Source organism: Mustela nigripes, chromosome 3, assembly GCF_022355385.1.
Source record: "Mustela nigripes isolate SB6536 chromosome 3, MUSNIG.SB6536, whole genome shotgun sequence".
Taxonomy (NCBI): Eukaryota; Metazoa; Chordata; class Mammalia; order Carnivora; family Mustelidae; genus Mustela; species Mustela nigripes.
In genome coordinates, this window is record NC_081559.1 from 146,579,519 (window position 1) to 146,595,738 (window position 16,220).

Genomic DNA, 16,220 nt, shown 5'->3' on the forward strand with positions numbered 1-16,220 from the left:
CCACTTGCTCCATTTTTTTCAAACACAACAAACAACACAGCAGGCAATGAAAAGACAAGACAAAGACAAATGCAGACCCAGTGGCCCTTTCTCGACCAGATATCAAGTCTAAGGGTGTGCAAGATGTAATCCTAACTCAAAAACATACAACCTGCCGCTGGTGGGGATTTTCTCGGTCCCCTGACCGCCTATGGGGACTCGAACCCCTGATGACCACCTAGGGGGACTCAAACCCCCAGTGACTGCCTAGGGGGACTTGAACCCCATGACCACCTAGGGGGACTTGAACCCCTGGTGACCACCTAGGGGGACTCGAACACCCTGGTAGTTCCCTTGACTGCCTAGGAGGACTCGAACCTCCTGATAATCTACCAGAGGAGAGATGGGGCATTCCCACAACTACACCAGCCCTGGGGAGCAATAATGCGTCCAGTTTCTCCCAGTGGGCTATACCCTGGTGCTTCACAACCAGACAGACAGATAGACAGGATCATGAAGGATGGGGTCTCGAGAACTTACCTCCAGAGGCTTTTCCCAGAAATTCTGATGCTGGCTCAGTTCTCATTGGTTGATTTTGGACAAGCCCCCAGAATGTTGGGGTCCATTATCAAAGGAACTAGACTGAGACAGAGTGAAAATTATGCAAAGCTTTATTCTATGCCAAGCATTAGAAGTCAGACTGACAGGCCAGGGGAATGAGACTGAGACAAAGTGAAAGTTATGCAGAGTTTTATTCTATGCCAATCATTAGAAGTTAGAAGGACCAGCCAGGGCCATCTCTGAAGAGAGCAACCTGGTCTTGATCTCACAGGCTGATTTTATAGGGCATAACTGCAGACCCAAGGTATGTGGCTTCTATTGCTAAGGCGTTTACTCTTGGAATCGATAGCCGGAACCGATTCCAGGAGCTACTGGGGTGTTTATTCCTGGAATGAAGTCTGGATGTAAAGAACAATATGGCTACCTAGGCAATACGAAGTTGCTCTGGCTAAGCAGGCCCTAATAGTTAAATGGGTTTTAACATTAAATTGATCCTAACAAAGGGATTATATAAAATGAAATTAAAAGATTAATTATGACTAATAGTATTTCAAAAGACAGACAAGAATAAAAATATTAGAACTGAGCAACATTCAGAAGATAAGGACAATATATTTGGTCTTAATAAAAGTCTTAAATGAGATTTGTGAAGTGCAAATCTTGAAGAACAAAAATAAGAAGCAATCACACTTGGGAGCAGTCCAATGAAATTGGAGAAAGTGAACCAGAAAACAGAACAAGAATGTACTTGACCCAGATTTGTAGTTGACTTGGTGTATATGCACTTAAAAAAATATGGTAAATGGAGTTCATGTCCAAATAGAGATTCAAAGGGGTACATGCACCACAATGGTCATAAGCTTTATCAACAATAGCCAAACTATCGAGAGAGCCCAAATATATCAACTGACAGGTGGATAAAGAAGAGATGTACAATGTATATGTACAATGAAATATTACTTAGCCATTAAAAAGAATGAAATCTTGCCATTTGCAATGACATGGATGGAGCTAGAGTGTATTATGCTGAGCGAAATAAGTTAATCAGAGAAAGACTGATACCTTATGATTTCACTCATTTGTAGAAGTTAAGAAACAAAACAGATGAACATTTGGGAAGGGAAAAAAAAGAGCAAGAGAAACAAACTGTAAAACATTTTTAATGGTAGAGAACAAACAAAGGACTGATGGAGGAAGGTGGGTGAAAGATGGGCTGAATGGGTGATGGGGATTAAGGAGGGCACTTGTGATGAGCACTGGGTGTTGTATGTAAGTGATGAATCACTGAATTCTACTCCTGAAGCCAATATTGCAATATTATGTTAACTAAAACTTAAATACAAAATTTTAAACATTTATTTATTTATTTTAGCTAGAGAGAGAGCAAGAGTGGGAGGGGCAGATGGAGAGGGAGAAAGAATCTCAGGCAGACTTTGCGATGAGCCAGAGACTGATGCAGGGCTCTATCTCATGACCAAGAGATCATGACCTGAGCCAAAACCAGGAGTTGGACACTTAACTGACTGCACCACCCAGGCACCCCTTAAATAAAATCTTTTAAAAATCCACTTAGATATATCATGATTAGTTTTCCACATTTCAAATAAAATATAAAAAAAATGCATTCTATGAAACAGATGTCAGTGTTCATGTATGCCCTGGTTCTCTTTTTTTCTGCGACTATGGAGATATGAAGTTCTCTGTTCCTCAAAATTTTGGTGTGGCTGCATGTTTTTCAGGACAATGAAAGAGAAGCAGACATAATGTTTCACACGCCATAGTATAAGCATTTAATTTCAAGTTCTCTGCTATCTTTTTTTAGATTTTATTTATTTGAGAGATTGCATACTCATGCACAAATGGAAAAATGGGCAAAGGGAGAGGGAGAAGCAGAGAGCACGAGAAGCAGAGAGTTATTGAGGAGAGAGCATGATGTGGCTTGATCCCAGGACCCTGAAATCATGATCTGAGTGGAAGGCAGATGCTTAACCGAATGAGCTACCCAGAAGCCCAAGTTCTCTACTATTTACCCGCTATTCTCCTGCCCTAGTGATGGTAGAAGTACATTATAATATGGAGGTTCCAAATGATTAAGCAGCCTTTGATTCAAAGGTGACACATGGAGGGTAACAGCTCTGGAGAATGACCGTGATGCACAGATGCTGGCAGTGAGTGAGAAACATACGAGTGATGTAAAGAGCCACTGTTCAATTGCTCAGTTGTAGGGTAGTTCTATTTTTAACTTTCTGAGTGACCTCTATACTGTTTTCCAAAGTGAACACACCAGTCTGCATTCCCACCGATGGTATAAGAAGATTCCCCTTTTTCTGCATCCTTGCCAACATCTGTTTTTCCTGTGTTGTTAGTTTTAGCCAATCTGACTGGTATGAAGTGATACCTCATTGTGGTTTTAATTTGTATTTCCCTGGTGATGAGTGATATGGAGCATCTTTTCATGAGTCTGTTACCCATATGGATGTCTTTTTTGGAAAAGTGTGTATTCACCTTTACTACCCATTTCTTAACTGGGTTATTTGATTTTTGGGTGTTCAGTCTTATAAGTTCTTTATTGATTTTGGATACTAACCCTTTATCAGAAGAGTCATTTGAAAATATCTTCTCCCATTCTGTAGACTGTCTTTTAGTTTTGTTGATTGTTTCTTTCTCTGTGAAGAAGCTTTTTATCTCAATGAAGTCCCAGTACTTCATTATTGCTTTTGTTTCCTTTGCTTCTGGCAATGTGTCCAGTAAGAAGTTTCTGTGGCTGACGTCAAAGAGGTTCAGCCTGTGTTCTCCAGGATTTTGATGGTTTCCTGTCTCACATGTAGGTCTTTCATCCTTTTAAAATTTATTATTGCATATGGTGTAAGGAAATGGCCCAGTTTCATTCTTCTGCATGTAGCTGTCCAATTTTCTCAACACCATTTGTTGAAGAAACTGTCTTTTTTCCATTGGGTATTCTTTCCTGTTTTGTAAAAATTAGTTGACCTTACAGTTTTGGATCCATTTCTGGATTTTCTTTTCTGTTCTGTTTATCTGTGTGTCTGCTTTTATGCAAATACCATGCTGTCTTAAGAACTACAACTTTATAATATGGCTTGAAATCTGGAATTGTGATGTCTCCACTTTTGTCTTTCTTTCTCACAATTGCTTTGGCTTTTCTAGATCTTTTGTGGTGCTGTACAAACTTTGGGATTGTTTGTTCTAGCTCTGTGAAAAATGCTTGTGGTATTTTCATTGGAATTGCATTAAAAATGTAGATTGCTTTGGGTATGATAGACAATTTTAACAAAGTTTGTTCTTCCAATCCCTGAGCATGGAATACTTTTCTGTTTCTTTGTGTCCTCTTCAGTTTTTTCATAAGTGTTCTGTAGTTTTAAGTGGATTTTTTAAAACAACAATTCCTCCTAGAACAAGTTAAGTCCTTTTAAATGTCATGCTAATGCTTTGCTTCAGCTCACCAAAAATGTTTTTTAATAATTAGTTTATTCATTATCCTCTGTCTGCCATTTTAGTTTTTTTGGTTATTATTAATTTATTTTTTGTTTAAGATTTGTTTATTTATTTATTTATTTATTTATTTGACACAGAGAGAGGGATCACAAATAGGCAGAGAGGCAAGCAGAGAGAGGGAGAAGCAGGCTCTCAGCTGAGCAGAGTGCCCAGTGTAGGGCCAATCCCAGGACTCTAGACCATGACCTGAGCCAAAGGCAGAGGCTTAATCCTCTGAGCCACCCAGGCACTCTGTATTATTATTTTAATATTAGATCTGTTAGACCTGTCTTCAATACCCTCTCTCCCCTTGCATAATTCTATATCTCAATGATTTTGTACTATTAATTATATTTTTCTATTTACTTTTTTTAAAGATTATTTTTATTTATTTTGAAAAGAAAGGGAGGGAATGCAAGTGGGGAAAAGGAGAGGGATAAGCATATTCTGCTGAGTGTAAAGCCTGATAAGGGGCTTAATCTCGGGATCTTGAGATTATGACCTGAACCAAAATCAAGAGTCAGAAGCTGAACTGACTGAGCCATCCAGGTGGCCTCTAATTTTCTAAGCTACTGATTATGGAGGAGGAAAGTAATTACTCCAGGATCTAGTTTGCTAAATGAGAGAGAATTACTCTGCTTAAACTACTCTTTTTTTGGAGATTTGTGTTAAGGACAGTTGAATCAGTTACAGTTTTTAGCCTCCATCATTCTCCTGATGACTGCTAAACTTCACTATTTTATGTACCAGCCAAATAGTCAAATGGATGATGGGGAAGGACAAGAGCTCCTGCATTTTATGACCTTTCACAACACAATCCCACTTCTATTTTTATTTTTTTTAAATTTATTTTTTATTTATTATTATTATTTTTTAAAGATTTTATTTATTTATTTGACAGACAGAGATCACAAGTAGGCAGAGAGGCATGCAGAGAGAGAGAGAGAGAGAGGAGGAAGCAGGTTCCCCGCCGAGAAGAGAGCCTGATGCGGGACTCTGTCCCAGGACCCTGAGATCATGACCTGAGCAGAAGGCTTAATCCACTGAGCCGCCCAGGCGCCCCCTATTTTTATATCTCTGTATGTCTACACCTAACACAAGGGAGTGTGGAAAGTATTATTTCTAACCAATATACATGTGTCCAACTACACACTGTAGTTTTTTATTTATTTTATTCAGCCAAGAAACAAAAACTACACACTGTAGTTTTTTATTCTGTTATATACCAGGAGAAGGGAGTGGGTATTAGGAAGGTCTAGCACAATTTCTGCTATAATATGTTTGGAAGATTAAATCCCAAGGGGATTATTTTATTTGTCTAGTAGTCTTAAATAAAATTATATTTTCTAATATAAAATTTCACTATTGCTGAATCATGAAATTTAGTTTAAAAAATGAATGCATAAAGTGTACACTAAATTAGTAATAATAATTACAAATTACATTAATCTGTAATATTCACTGTTATCTGTTATCTAAAACTAAAATGGATTGACTATGGTACCAAGAATAGTAATTGTTCTCCTTTGCAAAATATTAAAGAATAATTAATTCCAGAAACATACTTTTGGCTCTATTACTGTTGTCTGTGTATTTTATATTTTATTAGATTTCAAGCACAAAAAAAAAGTCACACATCTAATACAATAGTATTTTTGTTGGTTTTGAGTTTCTCTTCCTGTAAAAATATTTTCACTCTTGTGTGAAAGTCTTTTAGTTATGTATGTTTGTGAGACAGATTATAAATTACTCAAGAATACAAATGAAAATAAATAAAATTACTTGTGCTTTTATGATCTATGAATAGGAGGAACATACTAAGGTTAGGGAGAGCATAAATTTTGGAATCAAAAATTTACCTTAAGCCTTAACTTTATTGTCTGTAAAATGAAGCTAATAGAAATTACCTCATTGATTATTACAATAATTAAATGATATAATGTATGTAAAACACCTAACACAATGGTTGGGCTGTCACCTCCTCCCAAATTATATGGCAAAACAAATCAAAATAAGGAATATTTACTTTGGTATTCTTAGTCAAATATCAAGTGCGAACAATATCATTGTTGACTTCTTTCTGAAGACATGTTTAAAAGAATAAGTAACTCAGCTTTATGGCAAAACATCCATGCATTCACAGGCGTCTAATAACTTACCTCACATAAAAACAGCACATGCATCAACATCCAAATATATATTTATATAAGTCTAATCTAAATATAGGCCCTCCACCAATCTAATCTCCTGAAAGTTGGAAGATGAAATGTTAAAATTGCAATGATTCTTATCTCTTGTTTCACCTCAGAGTTATCCATGTCCTTAAGAAGAAATAATGGACTCTTGCTTCTGGCTAAGATGGATTAATAAGGACTGGATATACCCTCTTGTCTGAAACAGCCAAGAAACAAAATACATGAAACAATGTTTTTCAAGACATTGGAATGATTGAAAATCAGTAATTCTCAAAAGATAGGAAACCAGTAAGGTGTGACTATGACTGTCACTCCTTACTGCCTTGAGAGGGGCTCCGGTCCACGCAAGGGAGGCCAAACCAAGCAGAGCATGGCCAACTCCCTGATTTGAGGAGACAGGGCAGAAAGTCTGAAGAAACTAACCTGGCTAGACTTCACAGGGTATGTTATGGGTTCAGAGAAAACAAGCAGAGAAAACTCTGACGTCTACAAAGCTACCCATCTCCCTCCAAATCAAGTGAGGAAATTAGAGAAGGCTGGGAAAAACATGCCTGAAAGGATGCTGGGTGTTCACACTGGGTTGGAAAATTGCCTCTTCCCACCAACCAGACTGGAAAATCTCATGTTTCACAGGGCATTATCTGGAGCATGCAGAACGAAAATAGTGAGCCCTAGGCTGATTACAACTCTAGTCCTGCTTCTGCCAACTCCAGCCCCCCCAACAAATTTTAAAAAGGAAGATGCAAAAGGATAAGCCTTTTTCTAAGTAACTTAAAAATATTCCAATACAAATTCAAGTCTACTTAGAAGGAATTGAAAATAAGATAACAAAAAAGGGTACAATTCACAAACTCTGCAATCCAATGGAAAAAAATGGCAAGGCATGCAAAGATAAGAGAACATAAAACCCATAATGAGGAAAAATTTAATCACTCCAGCACCAACCCAGAATTGACACAGAATTTAGACTTAACAGAAAAAAGCATTAAAATAATTGTTATCACTATATTTTACATGTTTGTAACAGTAGAAGTATGGAAGAGAGCAAAAAGTGCAAGTCATGTTTACATCTAAAAACTACAATGTATGTGGTAAAGCATATGCTGGGTAGGATTAACAGTGGATTAGGTATTTTAAGGATTAATAACCTTGAACAAACTTCTAATTAATTTACAGGTCAAAAAGTTAGTCATAAAAGTAACTGAAGGAAAATGAAACACACAAATTAATCAAATGTAAAGGAAATACTCACAGGAAACACAAAGCTTTAAATGAATCAATTAAAAAGGAAGAAAGGCCTCAAATCAGTAAACAAACATCCTCCTTAAGAACTGTGAAGAGAAGAGCAAAGTAAAACCAAAGCAAGCAGACAGAAGAAAACAATAAGGAGTTAAAAAATAAATAAATAAAAACCAGGGTGGCTCAGTCAGTTAATTGTCTGCCTTTGGCTCGGGTCATGGTTCCAGGGTCCTAGGATCAAGCCCCACATTGTGCTCTCTGCTCAGCAAGGAGCCTGCTTCTCCCTCTCCCTCTGCCTGCTACTCCTCCTGCTTGGCACTCTCTCTTTCTCTCCCTCTCTCTCTCTCTCTCTGTCAAATAAATAAATATTATCTTTAAAAAAAATAAGAATAAAAACAGGAAAATAATAAACCACAATGAAACTAAGCTTTTATTCTTGAAATGATAAACAAATTCAATAATCCTTTAGCTAGAATGATCAAGGGGGGAAAAAATAAGGAATGACATATTTTAAAAACATGGAAGGAGAGAACATCACTAGCTAATTTATAGTAATTAAAATATTTATGAGGGAAGATTATGAGCAAATTTATACCAAGTAGATGGTTTAACCAAAGTAGAAAAATTCCTAGAAAGATACGAATTATTAAAACTGATTAAAAATGAATCAGAAATCTACATAGGCTTATAAAAAGTAGAGGAATTGATTATTAATTTAAAATGTTTCAACAAATAAAAGCCTGGGCCTAGGTGGATTCATTGTGAATTTAATAAGGAAATGATACAGATTATACACAAATATGTTCAGAAAATATAGAAGCAGTAAATACTTCTCATCTTAGTTCATGCTGCCATAACAGAATACCATAGACTACATGGCTTAAACAACAAACCATAATATAACCATTATATTGTGGATTAGAATTTCCACATGTGATGTTTAGGAGGACACAAACATTCAGTCCATAACGACATCTTATTCTATGAGTCGTATTGCTCTGGTATCAAAACCAGAAAAAGTCATCTCGGGAAACAAAAATTACAAATGAATATCAATCATGAATATAGATATAAAAATCCTTAACAAAATATTAGCGCACTGAAAATAGGTATTTATAAAAACTATTATATATTTCTTACAGAATTTCCAATTATATAGATTTATACCACACCCTATCCAGGAGCTTGGCACTTCCAAATTTCTCTCCCTTGACTTTGTGACATGCAAAGTCAAAGACTAGAGTATGAAAAGGAAAAAATAGCAACATTGCATTATAGAAAACTAGGAAACTACATTAAAGAGGTGGTGGTGGTTAACATAATCATAGGGGTGTGTGTGTGTGTGTGTGTGTGTGTGTGTATGTGTGTGTGTGTGTGTGTAATATCTATATCACGTGCCCTCTGATATACAACAAGGTACAAATACAAGGGTATTTGAGGGCACCTGGGTAGCTCAGTTGAGGGCACCTGGGTGGCTCAGTTGGTTTAGCAATTGTCTTTGGCTCAGGTCATGATCCTGGAGTCCCAGGATCAAGTCCAGCATCAGGCTCCCTGCTTAGCAAGGAGTCTGCTTCTCCCTCTGAACCTCTCCCCTCTCATGCTTTCTCTCAAATGAATAAATAAATGAATAAATAAATAAATATATCTTTAAAAGAAGAAAGAAGAAGAATAAGGAAGAGGAGGAGGAGGAGGGAAGAGGAGGAAGAGGAGAAGAAGAAGGGTATTTGACATTACATAAAACACCAGGTAATAATCAGCTTTTACAGCATTTTACCTGGCTGATCACTTAGCTGGATTAGCCATTACAGGTTACCTTCTGCTACCTTCTATAACTCCAGAAGTGTCAACAGGCTAACACAAAAGGTATTAATTTATATTCAAGATAGTTCTATCATTACAGAGTTGTTTTTTTTTTTTTTCCTAGCAGCTCTTCTCTGTGTAAGAACTCAGGCTCTATTGATCTCTTGTTCTATCATCCATCATGAATCTTTTCAGATTTTTGCAGAAGTGAAGGGAAGAATAAGAGTCTTAAGACCAGCAATTACATGTTTATTAAAAAAAAAAAAAATTACTTCTGCCTCCAACCCATTGGCCCCATATACCTGCAATAGGGAGAGTAAAAGTTTTCTTGTTGTAAAGTATATCTAACCCATAAAAGGACGATACCTTTATGTGCTTGAGTACTAGAAGTATATACTAAAAATATCCTTAAAATTTTGTAAGGTTAGGGGTGCCTGGGTGGCTCAGTTGGTTAAGCATCTGCCTTTGGCTCAGGTCGTGATCCCAGGGTCCTGGATTGAGTCCTGCATCAGGCTACCTGCTCAGCAGGGAGCCTGCTTCTCCCTCTCCTTCCCCTCCTCCCTGCTTCTACTCTCTCTTACTCTCTCTCTCAAATAACTAAATAAATCTTTTTAAAAATTCTGTAGTATTATAACCAAACATCCAAATAAAATGTGTTTGCTATTTGTTTGTGTTGTAGAAACATTTTATGGCCAGTGTCCTAAAGGTCTTCTCTCCATACAGTTGTTTTAGCACCATCCATATGTTGAGTTTTTTGTTTGTTTGTTTGTTTGTTTGTTTATTTGACAGGCAGAGATCACAAGTAGGCAGAGAGGCAGGGGGAAGCAGGCTCCCTGCTTAGCAGAGAGCCTGAAGCGGTGTTCGATTCCAGGACCCTGGGATCATGACCTGAGCTGAAGGCAGAGACTTTAACCCACTGAGCCACCCAGGTGCCCCCATAGGTTGAGTTTTAACAGCTGTCTAAGGATATTCTTGTTCTTAGGGGGAGGTATTTAGCTTTTGGGAATCCCTCTGGAATTCTGTATCAAACCAACTTCATTTATGTCTTATTTGTTTGTTTGTTAATCTGGCCCTGATTTCACATATCATTTTTTTTAGATTTGTATTTCCATCTTATTCTTACACTCATTATTAAATTTCCATTGAAAAAACATGTTATGCACACACAATAACAATCTGAGATATATCGTGAGATAAATATTTAAAATAATTTTGAAAGCATAAAGCATAAAGCAATAAAATTGAATGAGAATTGTGAAGCAATGTGGGGGAGGGAAAGCTTTAAAGTTCTTTGGCAAGAAATTAAATAAAACATAAATAAATGTAAAAACATAGCCACTTATTCAATAAGTAGAGAAGACATTATGAAACAGCAATTTGTCCTTATATTGATCAATATATTGAATGAAAGACCTCTGGCTTTCCTGACAAAATAGTGATTTATCACATATCGATGGCTCTTTTCCTCAAATCCAAGTCAAAGTTAATAATGGAAACAAGAGGATGGTTGGAGCCAAGATTAATGGAGCTGAGAAACCGATTTCAAAGCAGTGAACAACCCTGAAGAGATGGAGGCAGTTGATTCTTGGCTGGGTAAAGAAAGAAACAGCAGCCCAGATCAGAAGCAGGAAGGGCACCCAAGCAAGAAGGAGGTTTGTTTTGCCTCAGGGTAAAAAAGTCTGGAAGAGTTGTGGCAGAGGAGGAATGGCATTTATTCCATTGGTTAGTGTCTGTCTTGTTTTGTACTATTAAAAACCACATGTGTGTTACTTTTCTAATTGTACATAAAATATAGGTGAAAAATTCCCATAGTTTTGTGATTCTTACCATTTTGCATAAGTCCAGATTTTTTTAAATATTTATAGATTCAGGTTACTCCTTTAAAAAAAATTTTTTTTTAAATAAACATATAATGTATTATTAGTCCTAGGGGTACAGCTCTGTGAATTGCCAGGTTTACACACTTCACAGCACTCACCAAAGCATATACCCACCCCATAACCCACCACCCTCTCCCTACCCCCCTACCCCCAGCCCCCCTCTGTTTTTCAACATTAAGGGTCTCTTATGCTTTGTCTCCCTCCCGATCCCATCTTGTTTCATTTATTCTTTTCCAACCCCCAAACCCCCCCACATTGCATCTCTACTTCCTCATATCAGGGAGATCATATGATAGTTGTCTTTCTCCACTTGACTTATTTCGCTAAGGATAATACCCTCTAGTTCCATCCACGTCATCGCAAATGGCGATTTCATTCTTTTAATGTCTGCATAGTATTCCATTGTATATATATACCACATCTTCTTTATCCATTCATCTGTTGATGGACATCTAGGTTCTTTCCAGAGTTTGGCTATTGTGGACATTGCTGCTAAAAATATTCAGGTGCACTTGCTCCTTTGGATCACTACAGTTGTATCTTTAGAGTAAATACCCAGTAGTGCACTTGCTGGGTCATAAGGTAGCTCTATTTTCAACTTTTTGAGGAACCTCCATGCTGTTTTCCAGAGTGGCTGCACCAGCTTGCATTCCCACAACAGCGTAGGAGGGTTCCCCTTTCTCTTCATCCTTGCCAGCATCTGTCATTTCCTGACTTGTTAATTTTAGCCATTCTGACTGGTGTGAGGTGGTATCTTATTGTGGTTTTGATTTGTATTTCCCTGATGCAGAGTGATGTGGAGCACTTTTTCATGTGTCTGTTGGCCATCTGGATGTCTTCTTTGCAGAAATGTCTGTTCATGTCTTCTGCCCATTTCTTGATTGGATTATTTGTTCTTTGGGTGTTGAGTTTGCTAAGTTCTTTATAGATTCTGGACACTAGTCCTTTATCTGATATGTCGTTTGCAAATATCTTCTCCCATTCTGTCAGTTGTCTTTTGGTTTTGTTAACTGTTTCCTTTGCTGTGCAAAAGCTTTTGATCTTGATGAAATCCCAATAGTTCATTTTGGCCCTTGCTTCCCTTGCCTTTGGTGATGCTCCTAGGAAGAAGTTGCTGCAGCTGCAGTCGAAGAGGTTGCTGCCTGTGTTCTCCTCAATGATTTTGATGGATTCCTTTCTCATATTGAGGTCCTTCATCCATTTTGAGTCTATTTTCATGTGTGGTATAAGGAAATGGTCCAATTTAATTTTTCTGCATGTGGCTGTCCAATTTTCCCTACACCATTTGTTGAAGAGGCTGTCTTTTTTTCCATTAGACATTCTTTCCTACTTAGTCGAAGATTAGTTGACCATAGGGTCGAGGGTCTATTTCTGGGCTCTCTATTCTGTTCCATTGATCTACATGTCTGTTTTTGTGACAGTACAATACAGTCTTGATGATGACAGCTTTGTAATAGAGCTTGAAGTCTGGAATTGTGATGCTACCAATTTTGTCTTTCTTTTTCAATATTACTTTGGCTGTTCCAGGTCTTTTCTGGTTCTATATAAATTTTAGAATTATTTTTTCTATTTCTTTGAAAAAAAATGGACGGGACTTTGATAGGGATTGCATGAAATGTGTAGATTACTTTAGGTAGCATAGAAATTTTCAGAATATTTGTTCTTCCAATCCAGGAGCATGGAACATTTTTCCATTTCGTTGTGTCTTCCTCAATTTCCTTCATGAGTACTTTATAGTTTTCTGAGTATAGATTCTTTGCCTCTTTGGTTAGGTTTATTTCTAGGTATCTTATGGTTTTGGGTGCAATTGTAAATGGGATTGACTTCTTAATTTCTGTCTTGTTGTTGGTGTAAAGAAATGCAACTGATTTCTGTGCATTGATTTTATATCCTGGCACTTTACTGAATTCCTGTACAAGTTCTAGCAGATTTGGAGTGGAGTCTTTTGGGTTTTCCACATATATTATCCTATCATATGGAAAGAGTGATAGTTTGACTTCTTCTTTGCTGATATGGATGTCTTTAATTTTTTTTTGTTGTCTGATTGCTGAGGCTAGGACTTCTAGTACTATATTGAATAGCAGTGGTGATAACGGACATCCCTGCTGTGTTCCTGACCTTAGCAGAAAAGCTTTCAGTTTTTCTCCATTGAGAATGATATTTGCAGTGGGTTTTTCATAGATGGCTTTGATAATATTGAGGTATGTGCCCTCTATTCCTACACTTTGAAGAGTTTTGATCATGAAGGGATGCTGTACTTTGTAAAATGCTTTTTCAGCATCTATTGAGAGTATCATATGGTTCTTGTTCTTTCTTTTATTAATGTATTGTATCACATTGATTGGTTTGTGGATGTTGAACCAACCTTGCAGCCCTGGAATAAATACCACTTGGTTGTGGTGAATGATCCTTTTAATGTACTGTTGGCTAGTATTTTGGTGGGAATTTTTGTATCTGTGTTCATCAAGGATATTGGTCTGTAATTCTCTTTTTTGATGGGATCCTTTTCTGGTTTTGGGATCAAGGTGATGCTGGCCTCATAAAAGGAGTTTGGAAGTTTTCCTTCCATTTCTATTTTTTGGAACAGTTTCAGGAGAACAGGAACTAATTCTTCTTAAAATTTTTGGTAGAAATCCCCTGGGAAGCCATCTGGTCCAGGGCTTTTGTTTGTTTGGAGATTTTTGATGACTCTTATCTTACTGCATATGGGTCTGTTCAGTTTTTATATTTCTTCCTGGTTCATTTGTGGTAGTTTATATGTCTCTAGGAATGCATTCATTTCTTCCAGATTGTCAAATTTTTGGCATAGAGTTGCTTATAATATGTTCCTATAGTTGTTTGTATTTCTTTGGTGTTAGTTGTGATCTCTCCTCTTTCATTCAGGATTTTATTTGTTTGGGTCCTTTCTCTTTCCTTTTTGATAAGTCTGGCCAGAGGTTTATCAATCTTATTTATTCTTCAAAGAACCAGCTCCTAATTTCATTAATTTGTTCTATTGCTTGTTTGTTTGTTTGTTTCTATTTCATTGATTTCTGCTCTGATCTTTATTATTTCTCTTCTCCTTCTGGGTTTAGGCTTTCTTTGTTGCTCCTTTAGGTTTAGGGTTAGGTTGTGTCTTTGAGACCTTTCTTGTTTCTTGAGAAAGGCTTGTATCTGCTATATGTTTTCCTCTCAGGACTGCCTTTGCTGTGTCCCACAGATTTTGAACCTTTGTGATTTCATTATCATTTGTTTCCATGATTTTTTTTCAATTCTTCTTTAATATCCTGGTTGACCCATTCATTCTTTAGAAGGATGCTGTTTAGTCTCCATGTATTTGGGTTCTTTCCAAATTTCCTCTTGTGATTGAGTTCTAGCTTCAGAGCATTGTGGTCTGAAAATATGCAGGGAATGATCCCAAACTTTTGATACTGATTGAGACCTGATTTATGGCCCAGGATGTGTTCTATTCTGGAGAATGTTCTATGTGCACTGGAGAAGAATGTGTATTCTGTTGCTTTGGGATCGAATGTTCTGAATATATCTGTGATGTCCATCTGGTCCAGTGTGTCATTTAAGGCTTTATTTCCTCGTTTATCTTTTGCTTGTATGAGCATTCCATTTCAGTGAGGGGAGTGTTAAAGTCCCCTACTATTATTGTATTATTGTTGATGTGTTTCTTTGATTTTGTTATTTATTAGTTTATATAGTTGGCTACTCCCATGTTAGGGGCATAGTATTTAAAGTTTTTAGATCTTCTTGTTGGACAGACCCTTTGAGTATGATATAGTGTCCTTCCTTATCTCTTTTCATATTCTTTGGCTTAAAATCTAATTGATATGATATAAGGATTGCCAACCCTGCTTTCTCCTGATGTCCATTACCTTGGTAAATTGTTTTCCACCCCCTCACTTTAAATCTTGAGGTGTCTTTGGGTCTAAAATGAGTTTCTTGTAGTCAGCATATTGATAGGTTTTGTTTTTTTATTCATTCTGATACCCTGTGTCTTTTGATTGGGGCATTTAGCCTATTTACATTCAGGGTAACTATTGAAAGATACAAATTTAGTACCATTGTATTGCCTGTAAGGTGACTGTTACTGTATATTGTCTCTATTCCTTTTTGACCTACTACTTTTAGGGTCTGTCTTTGCTTAGAGGACCCCTTTAAATATTTCTTATAGAGCTGGTTTGGTGTATGCAAATTCTTTCAGTTTTTGTTTGTCCTGGAAGCTTTTTATCTCTCCTTTTATTTTCAATGACAGCCTAGCTGGATATAGTATTCTTGGATTCATGTTTTTCTCATTTAGTGCTCTGAATATATCATGCTAGTTCTTTCTGGCCTGCCAGGTCTCTGTGGATAAGTCCGCTGCCAATCTTATATTTTTGCCATTGTATGCTACAGACTTGTCCTGGGTTGCTTTCAGGATTTTCTCTTTGTTGCTAAGACTTGTAAATTTTACTATTAGATGACGGGATGTGGACCTATTCTTATTGATTTTGAGGGGGTACTCTGCACCTCCTGGATTTTGATGCTTGTTCCCTTTGCCATATTAGAGAAATTCTCTACAATAATTCTCTCCAGTATACCTTCTGCTCCCCTCTCTCTTTCTTCTTCTTCTGGAATCCCAATTATTCTAATGTTTCATCTTATGGTGTCACTTATCTCTCAAATTCTCCTCTTGTGGTCCAGTAGTTGTTTGTCTCTCTTTTCCTCAGCTTCTTTATTCTCTGTCATTTGGTCTTCTAGATCACTAATTCTTTCTTCTGCCTCATTTATCCTAGTGGTAAGAGCCTCCATTTTTTATTACACCTCATTAATATCTTTTTTTATTTCAACTTGGTTATATTTCAGTTTATTTATTTCTCCTAGAAAGGGATTTTATTTCTCTAGACAGGGTGTCTTTTATATCTTCCATGCCTTTTTCAAGCCTGGCTAGAACCTTGAGAATCATCATTTTGAATTCTAGATCTGACATATTACCAATGTCTGTATTGATTAGGTCCCTAGCCTTTGGCACTGCCTCTTGTTCTTTTTTTCTGTGGTGAGTTTTTCAGCTTTGTCATTTTGTCCAGATAAGAATATATGAAGGAGC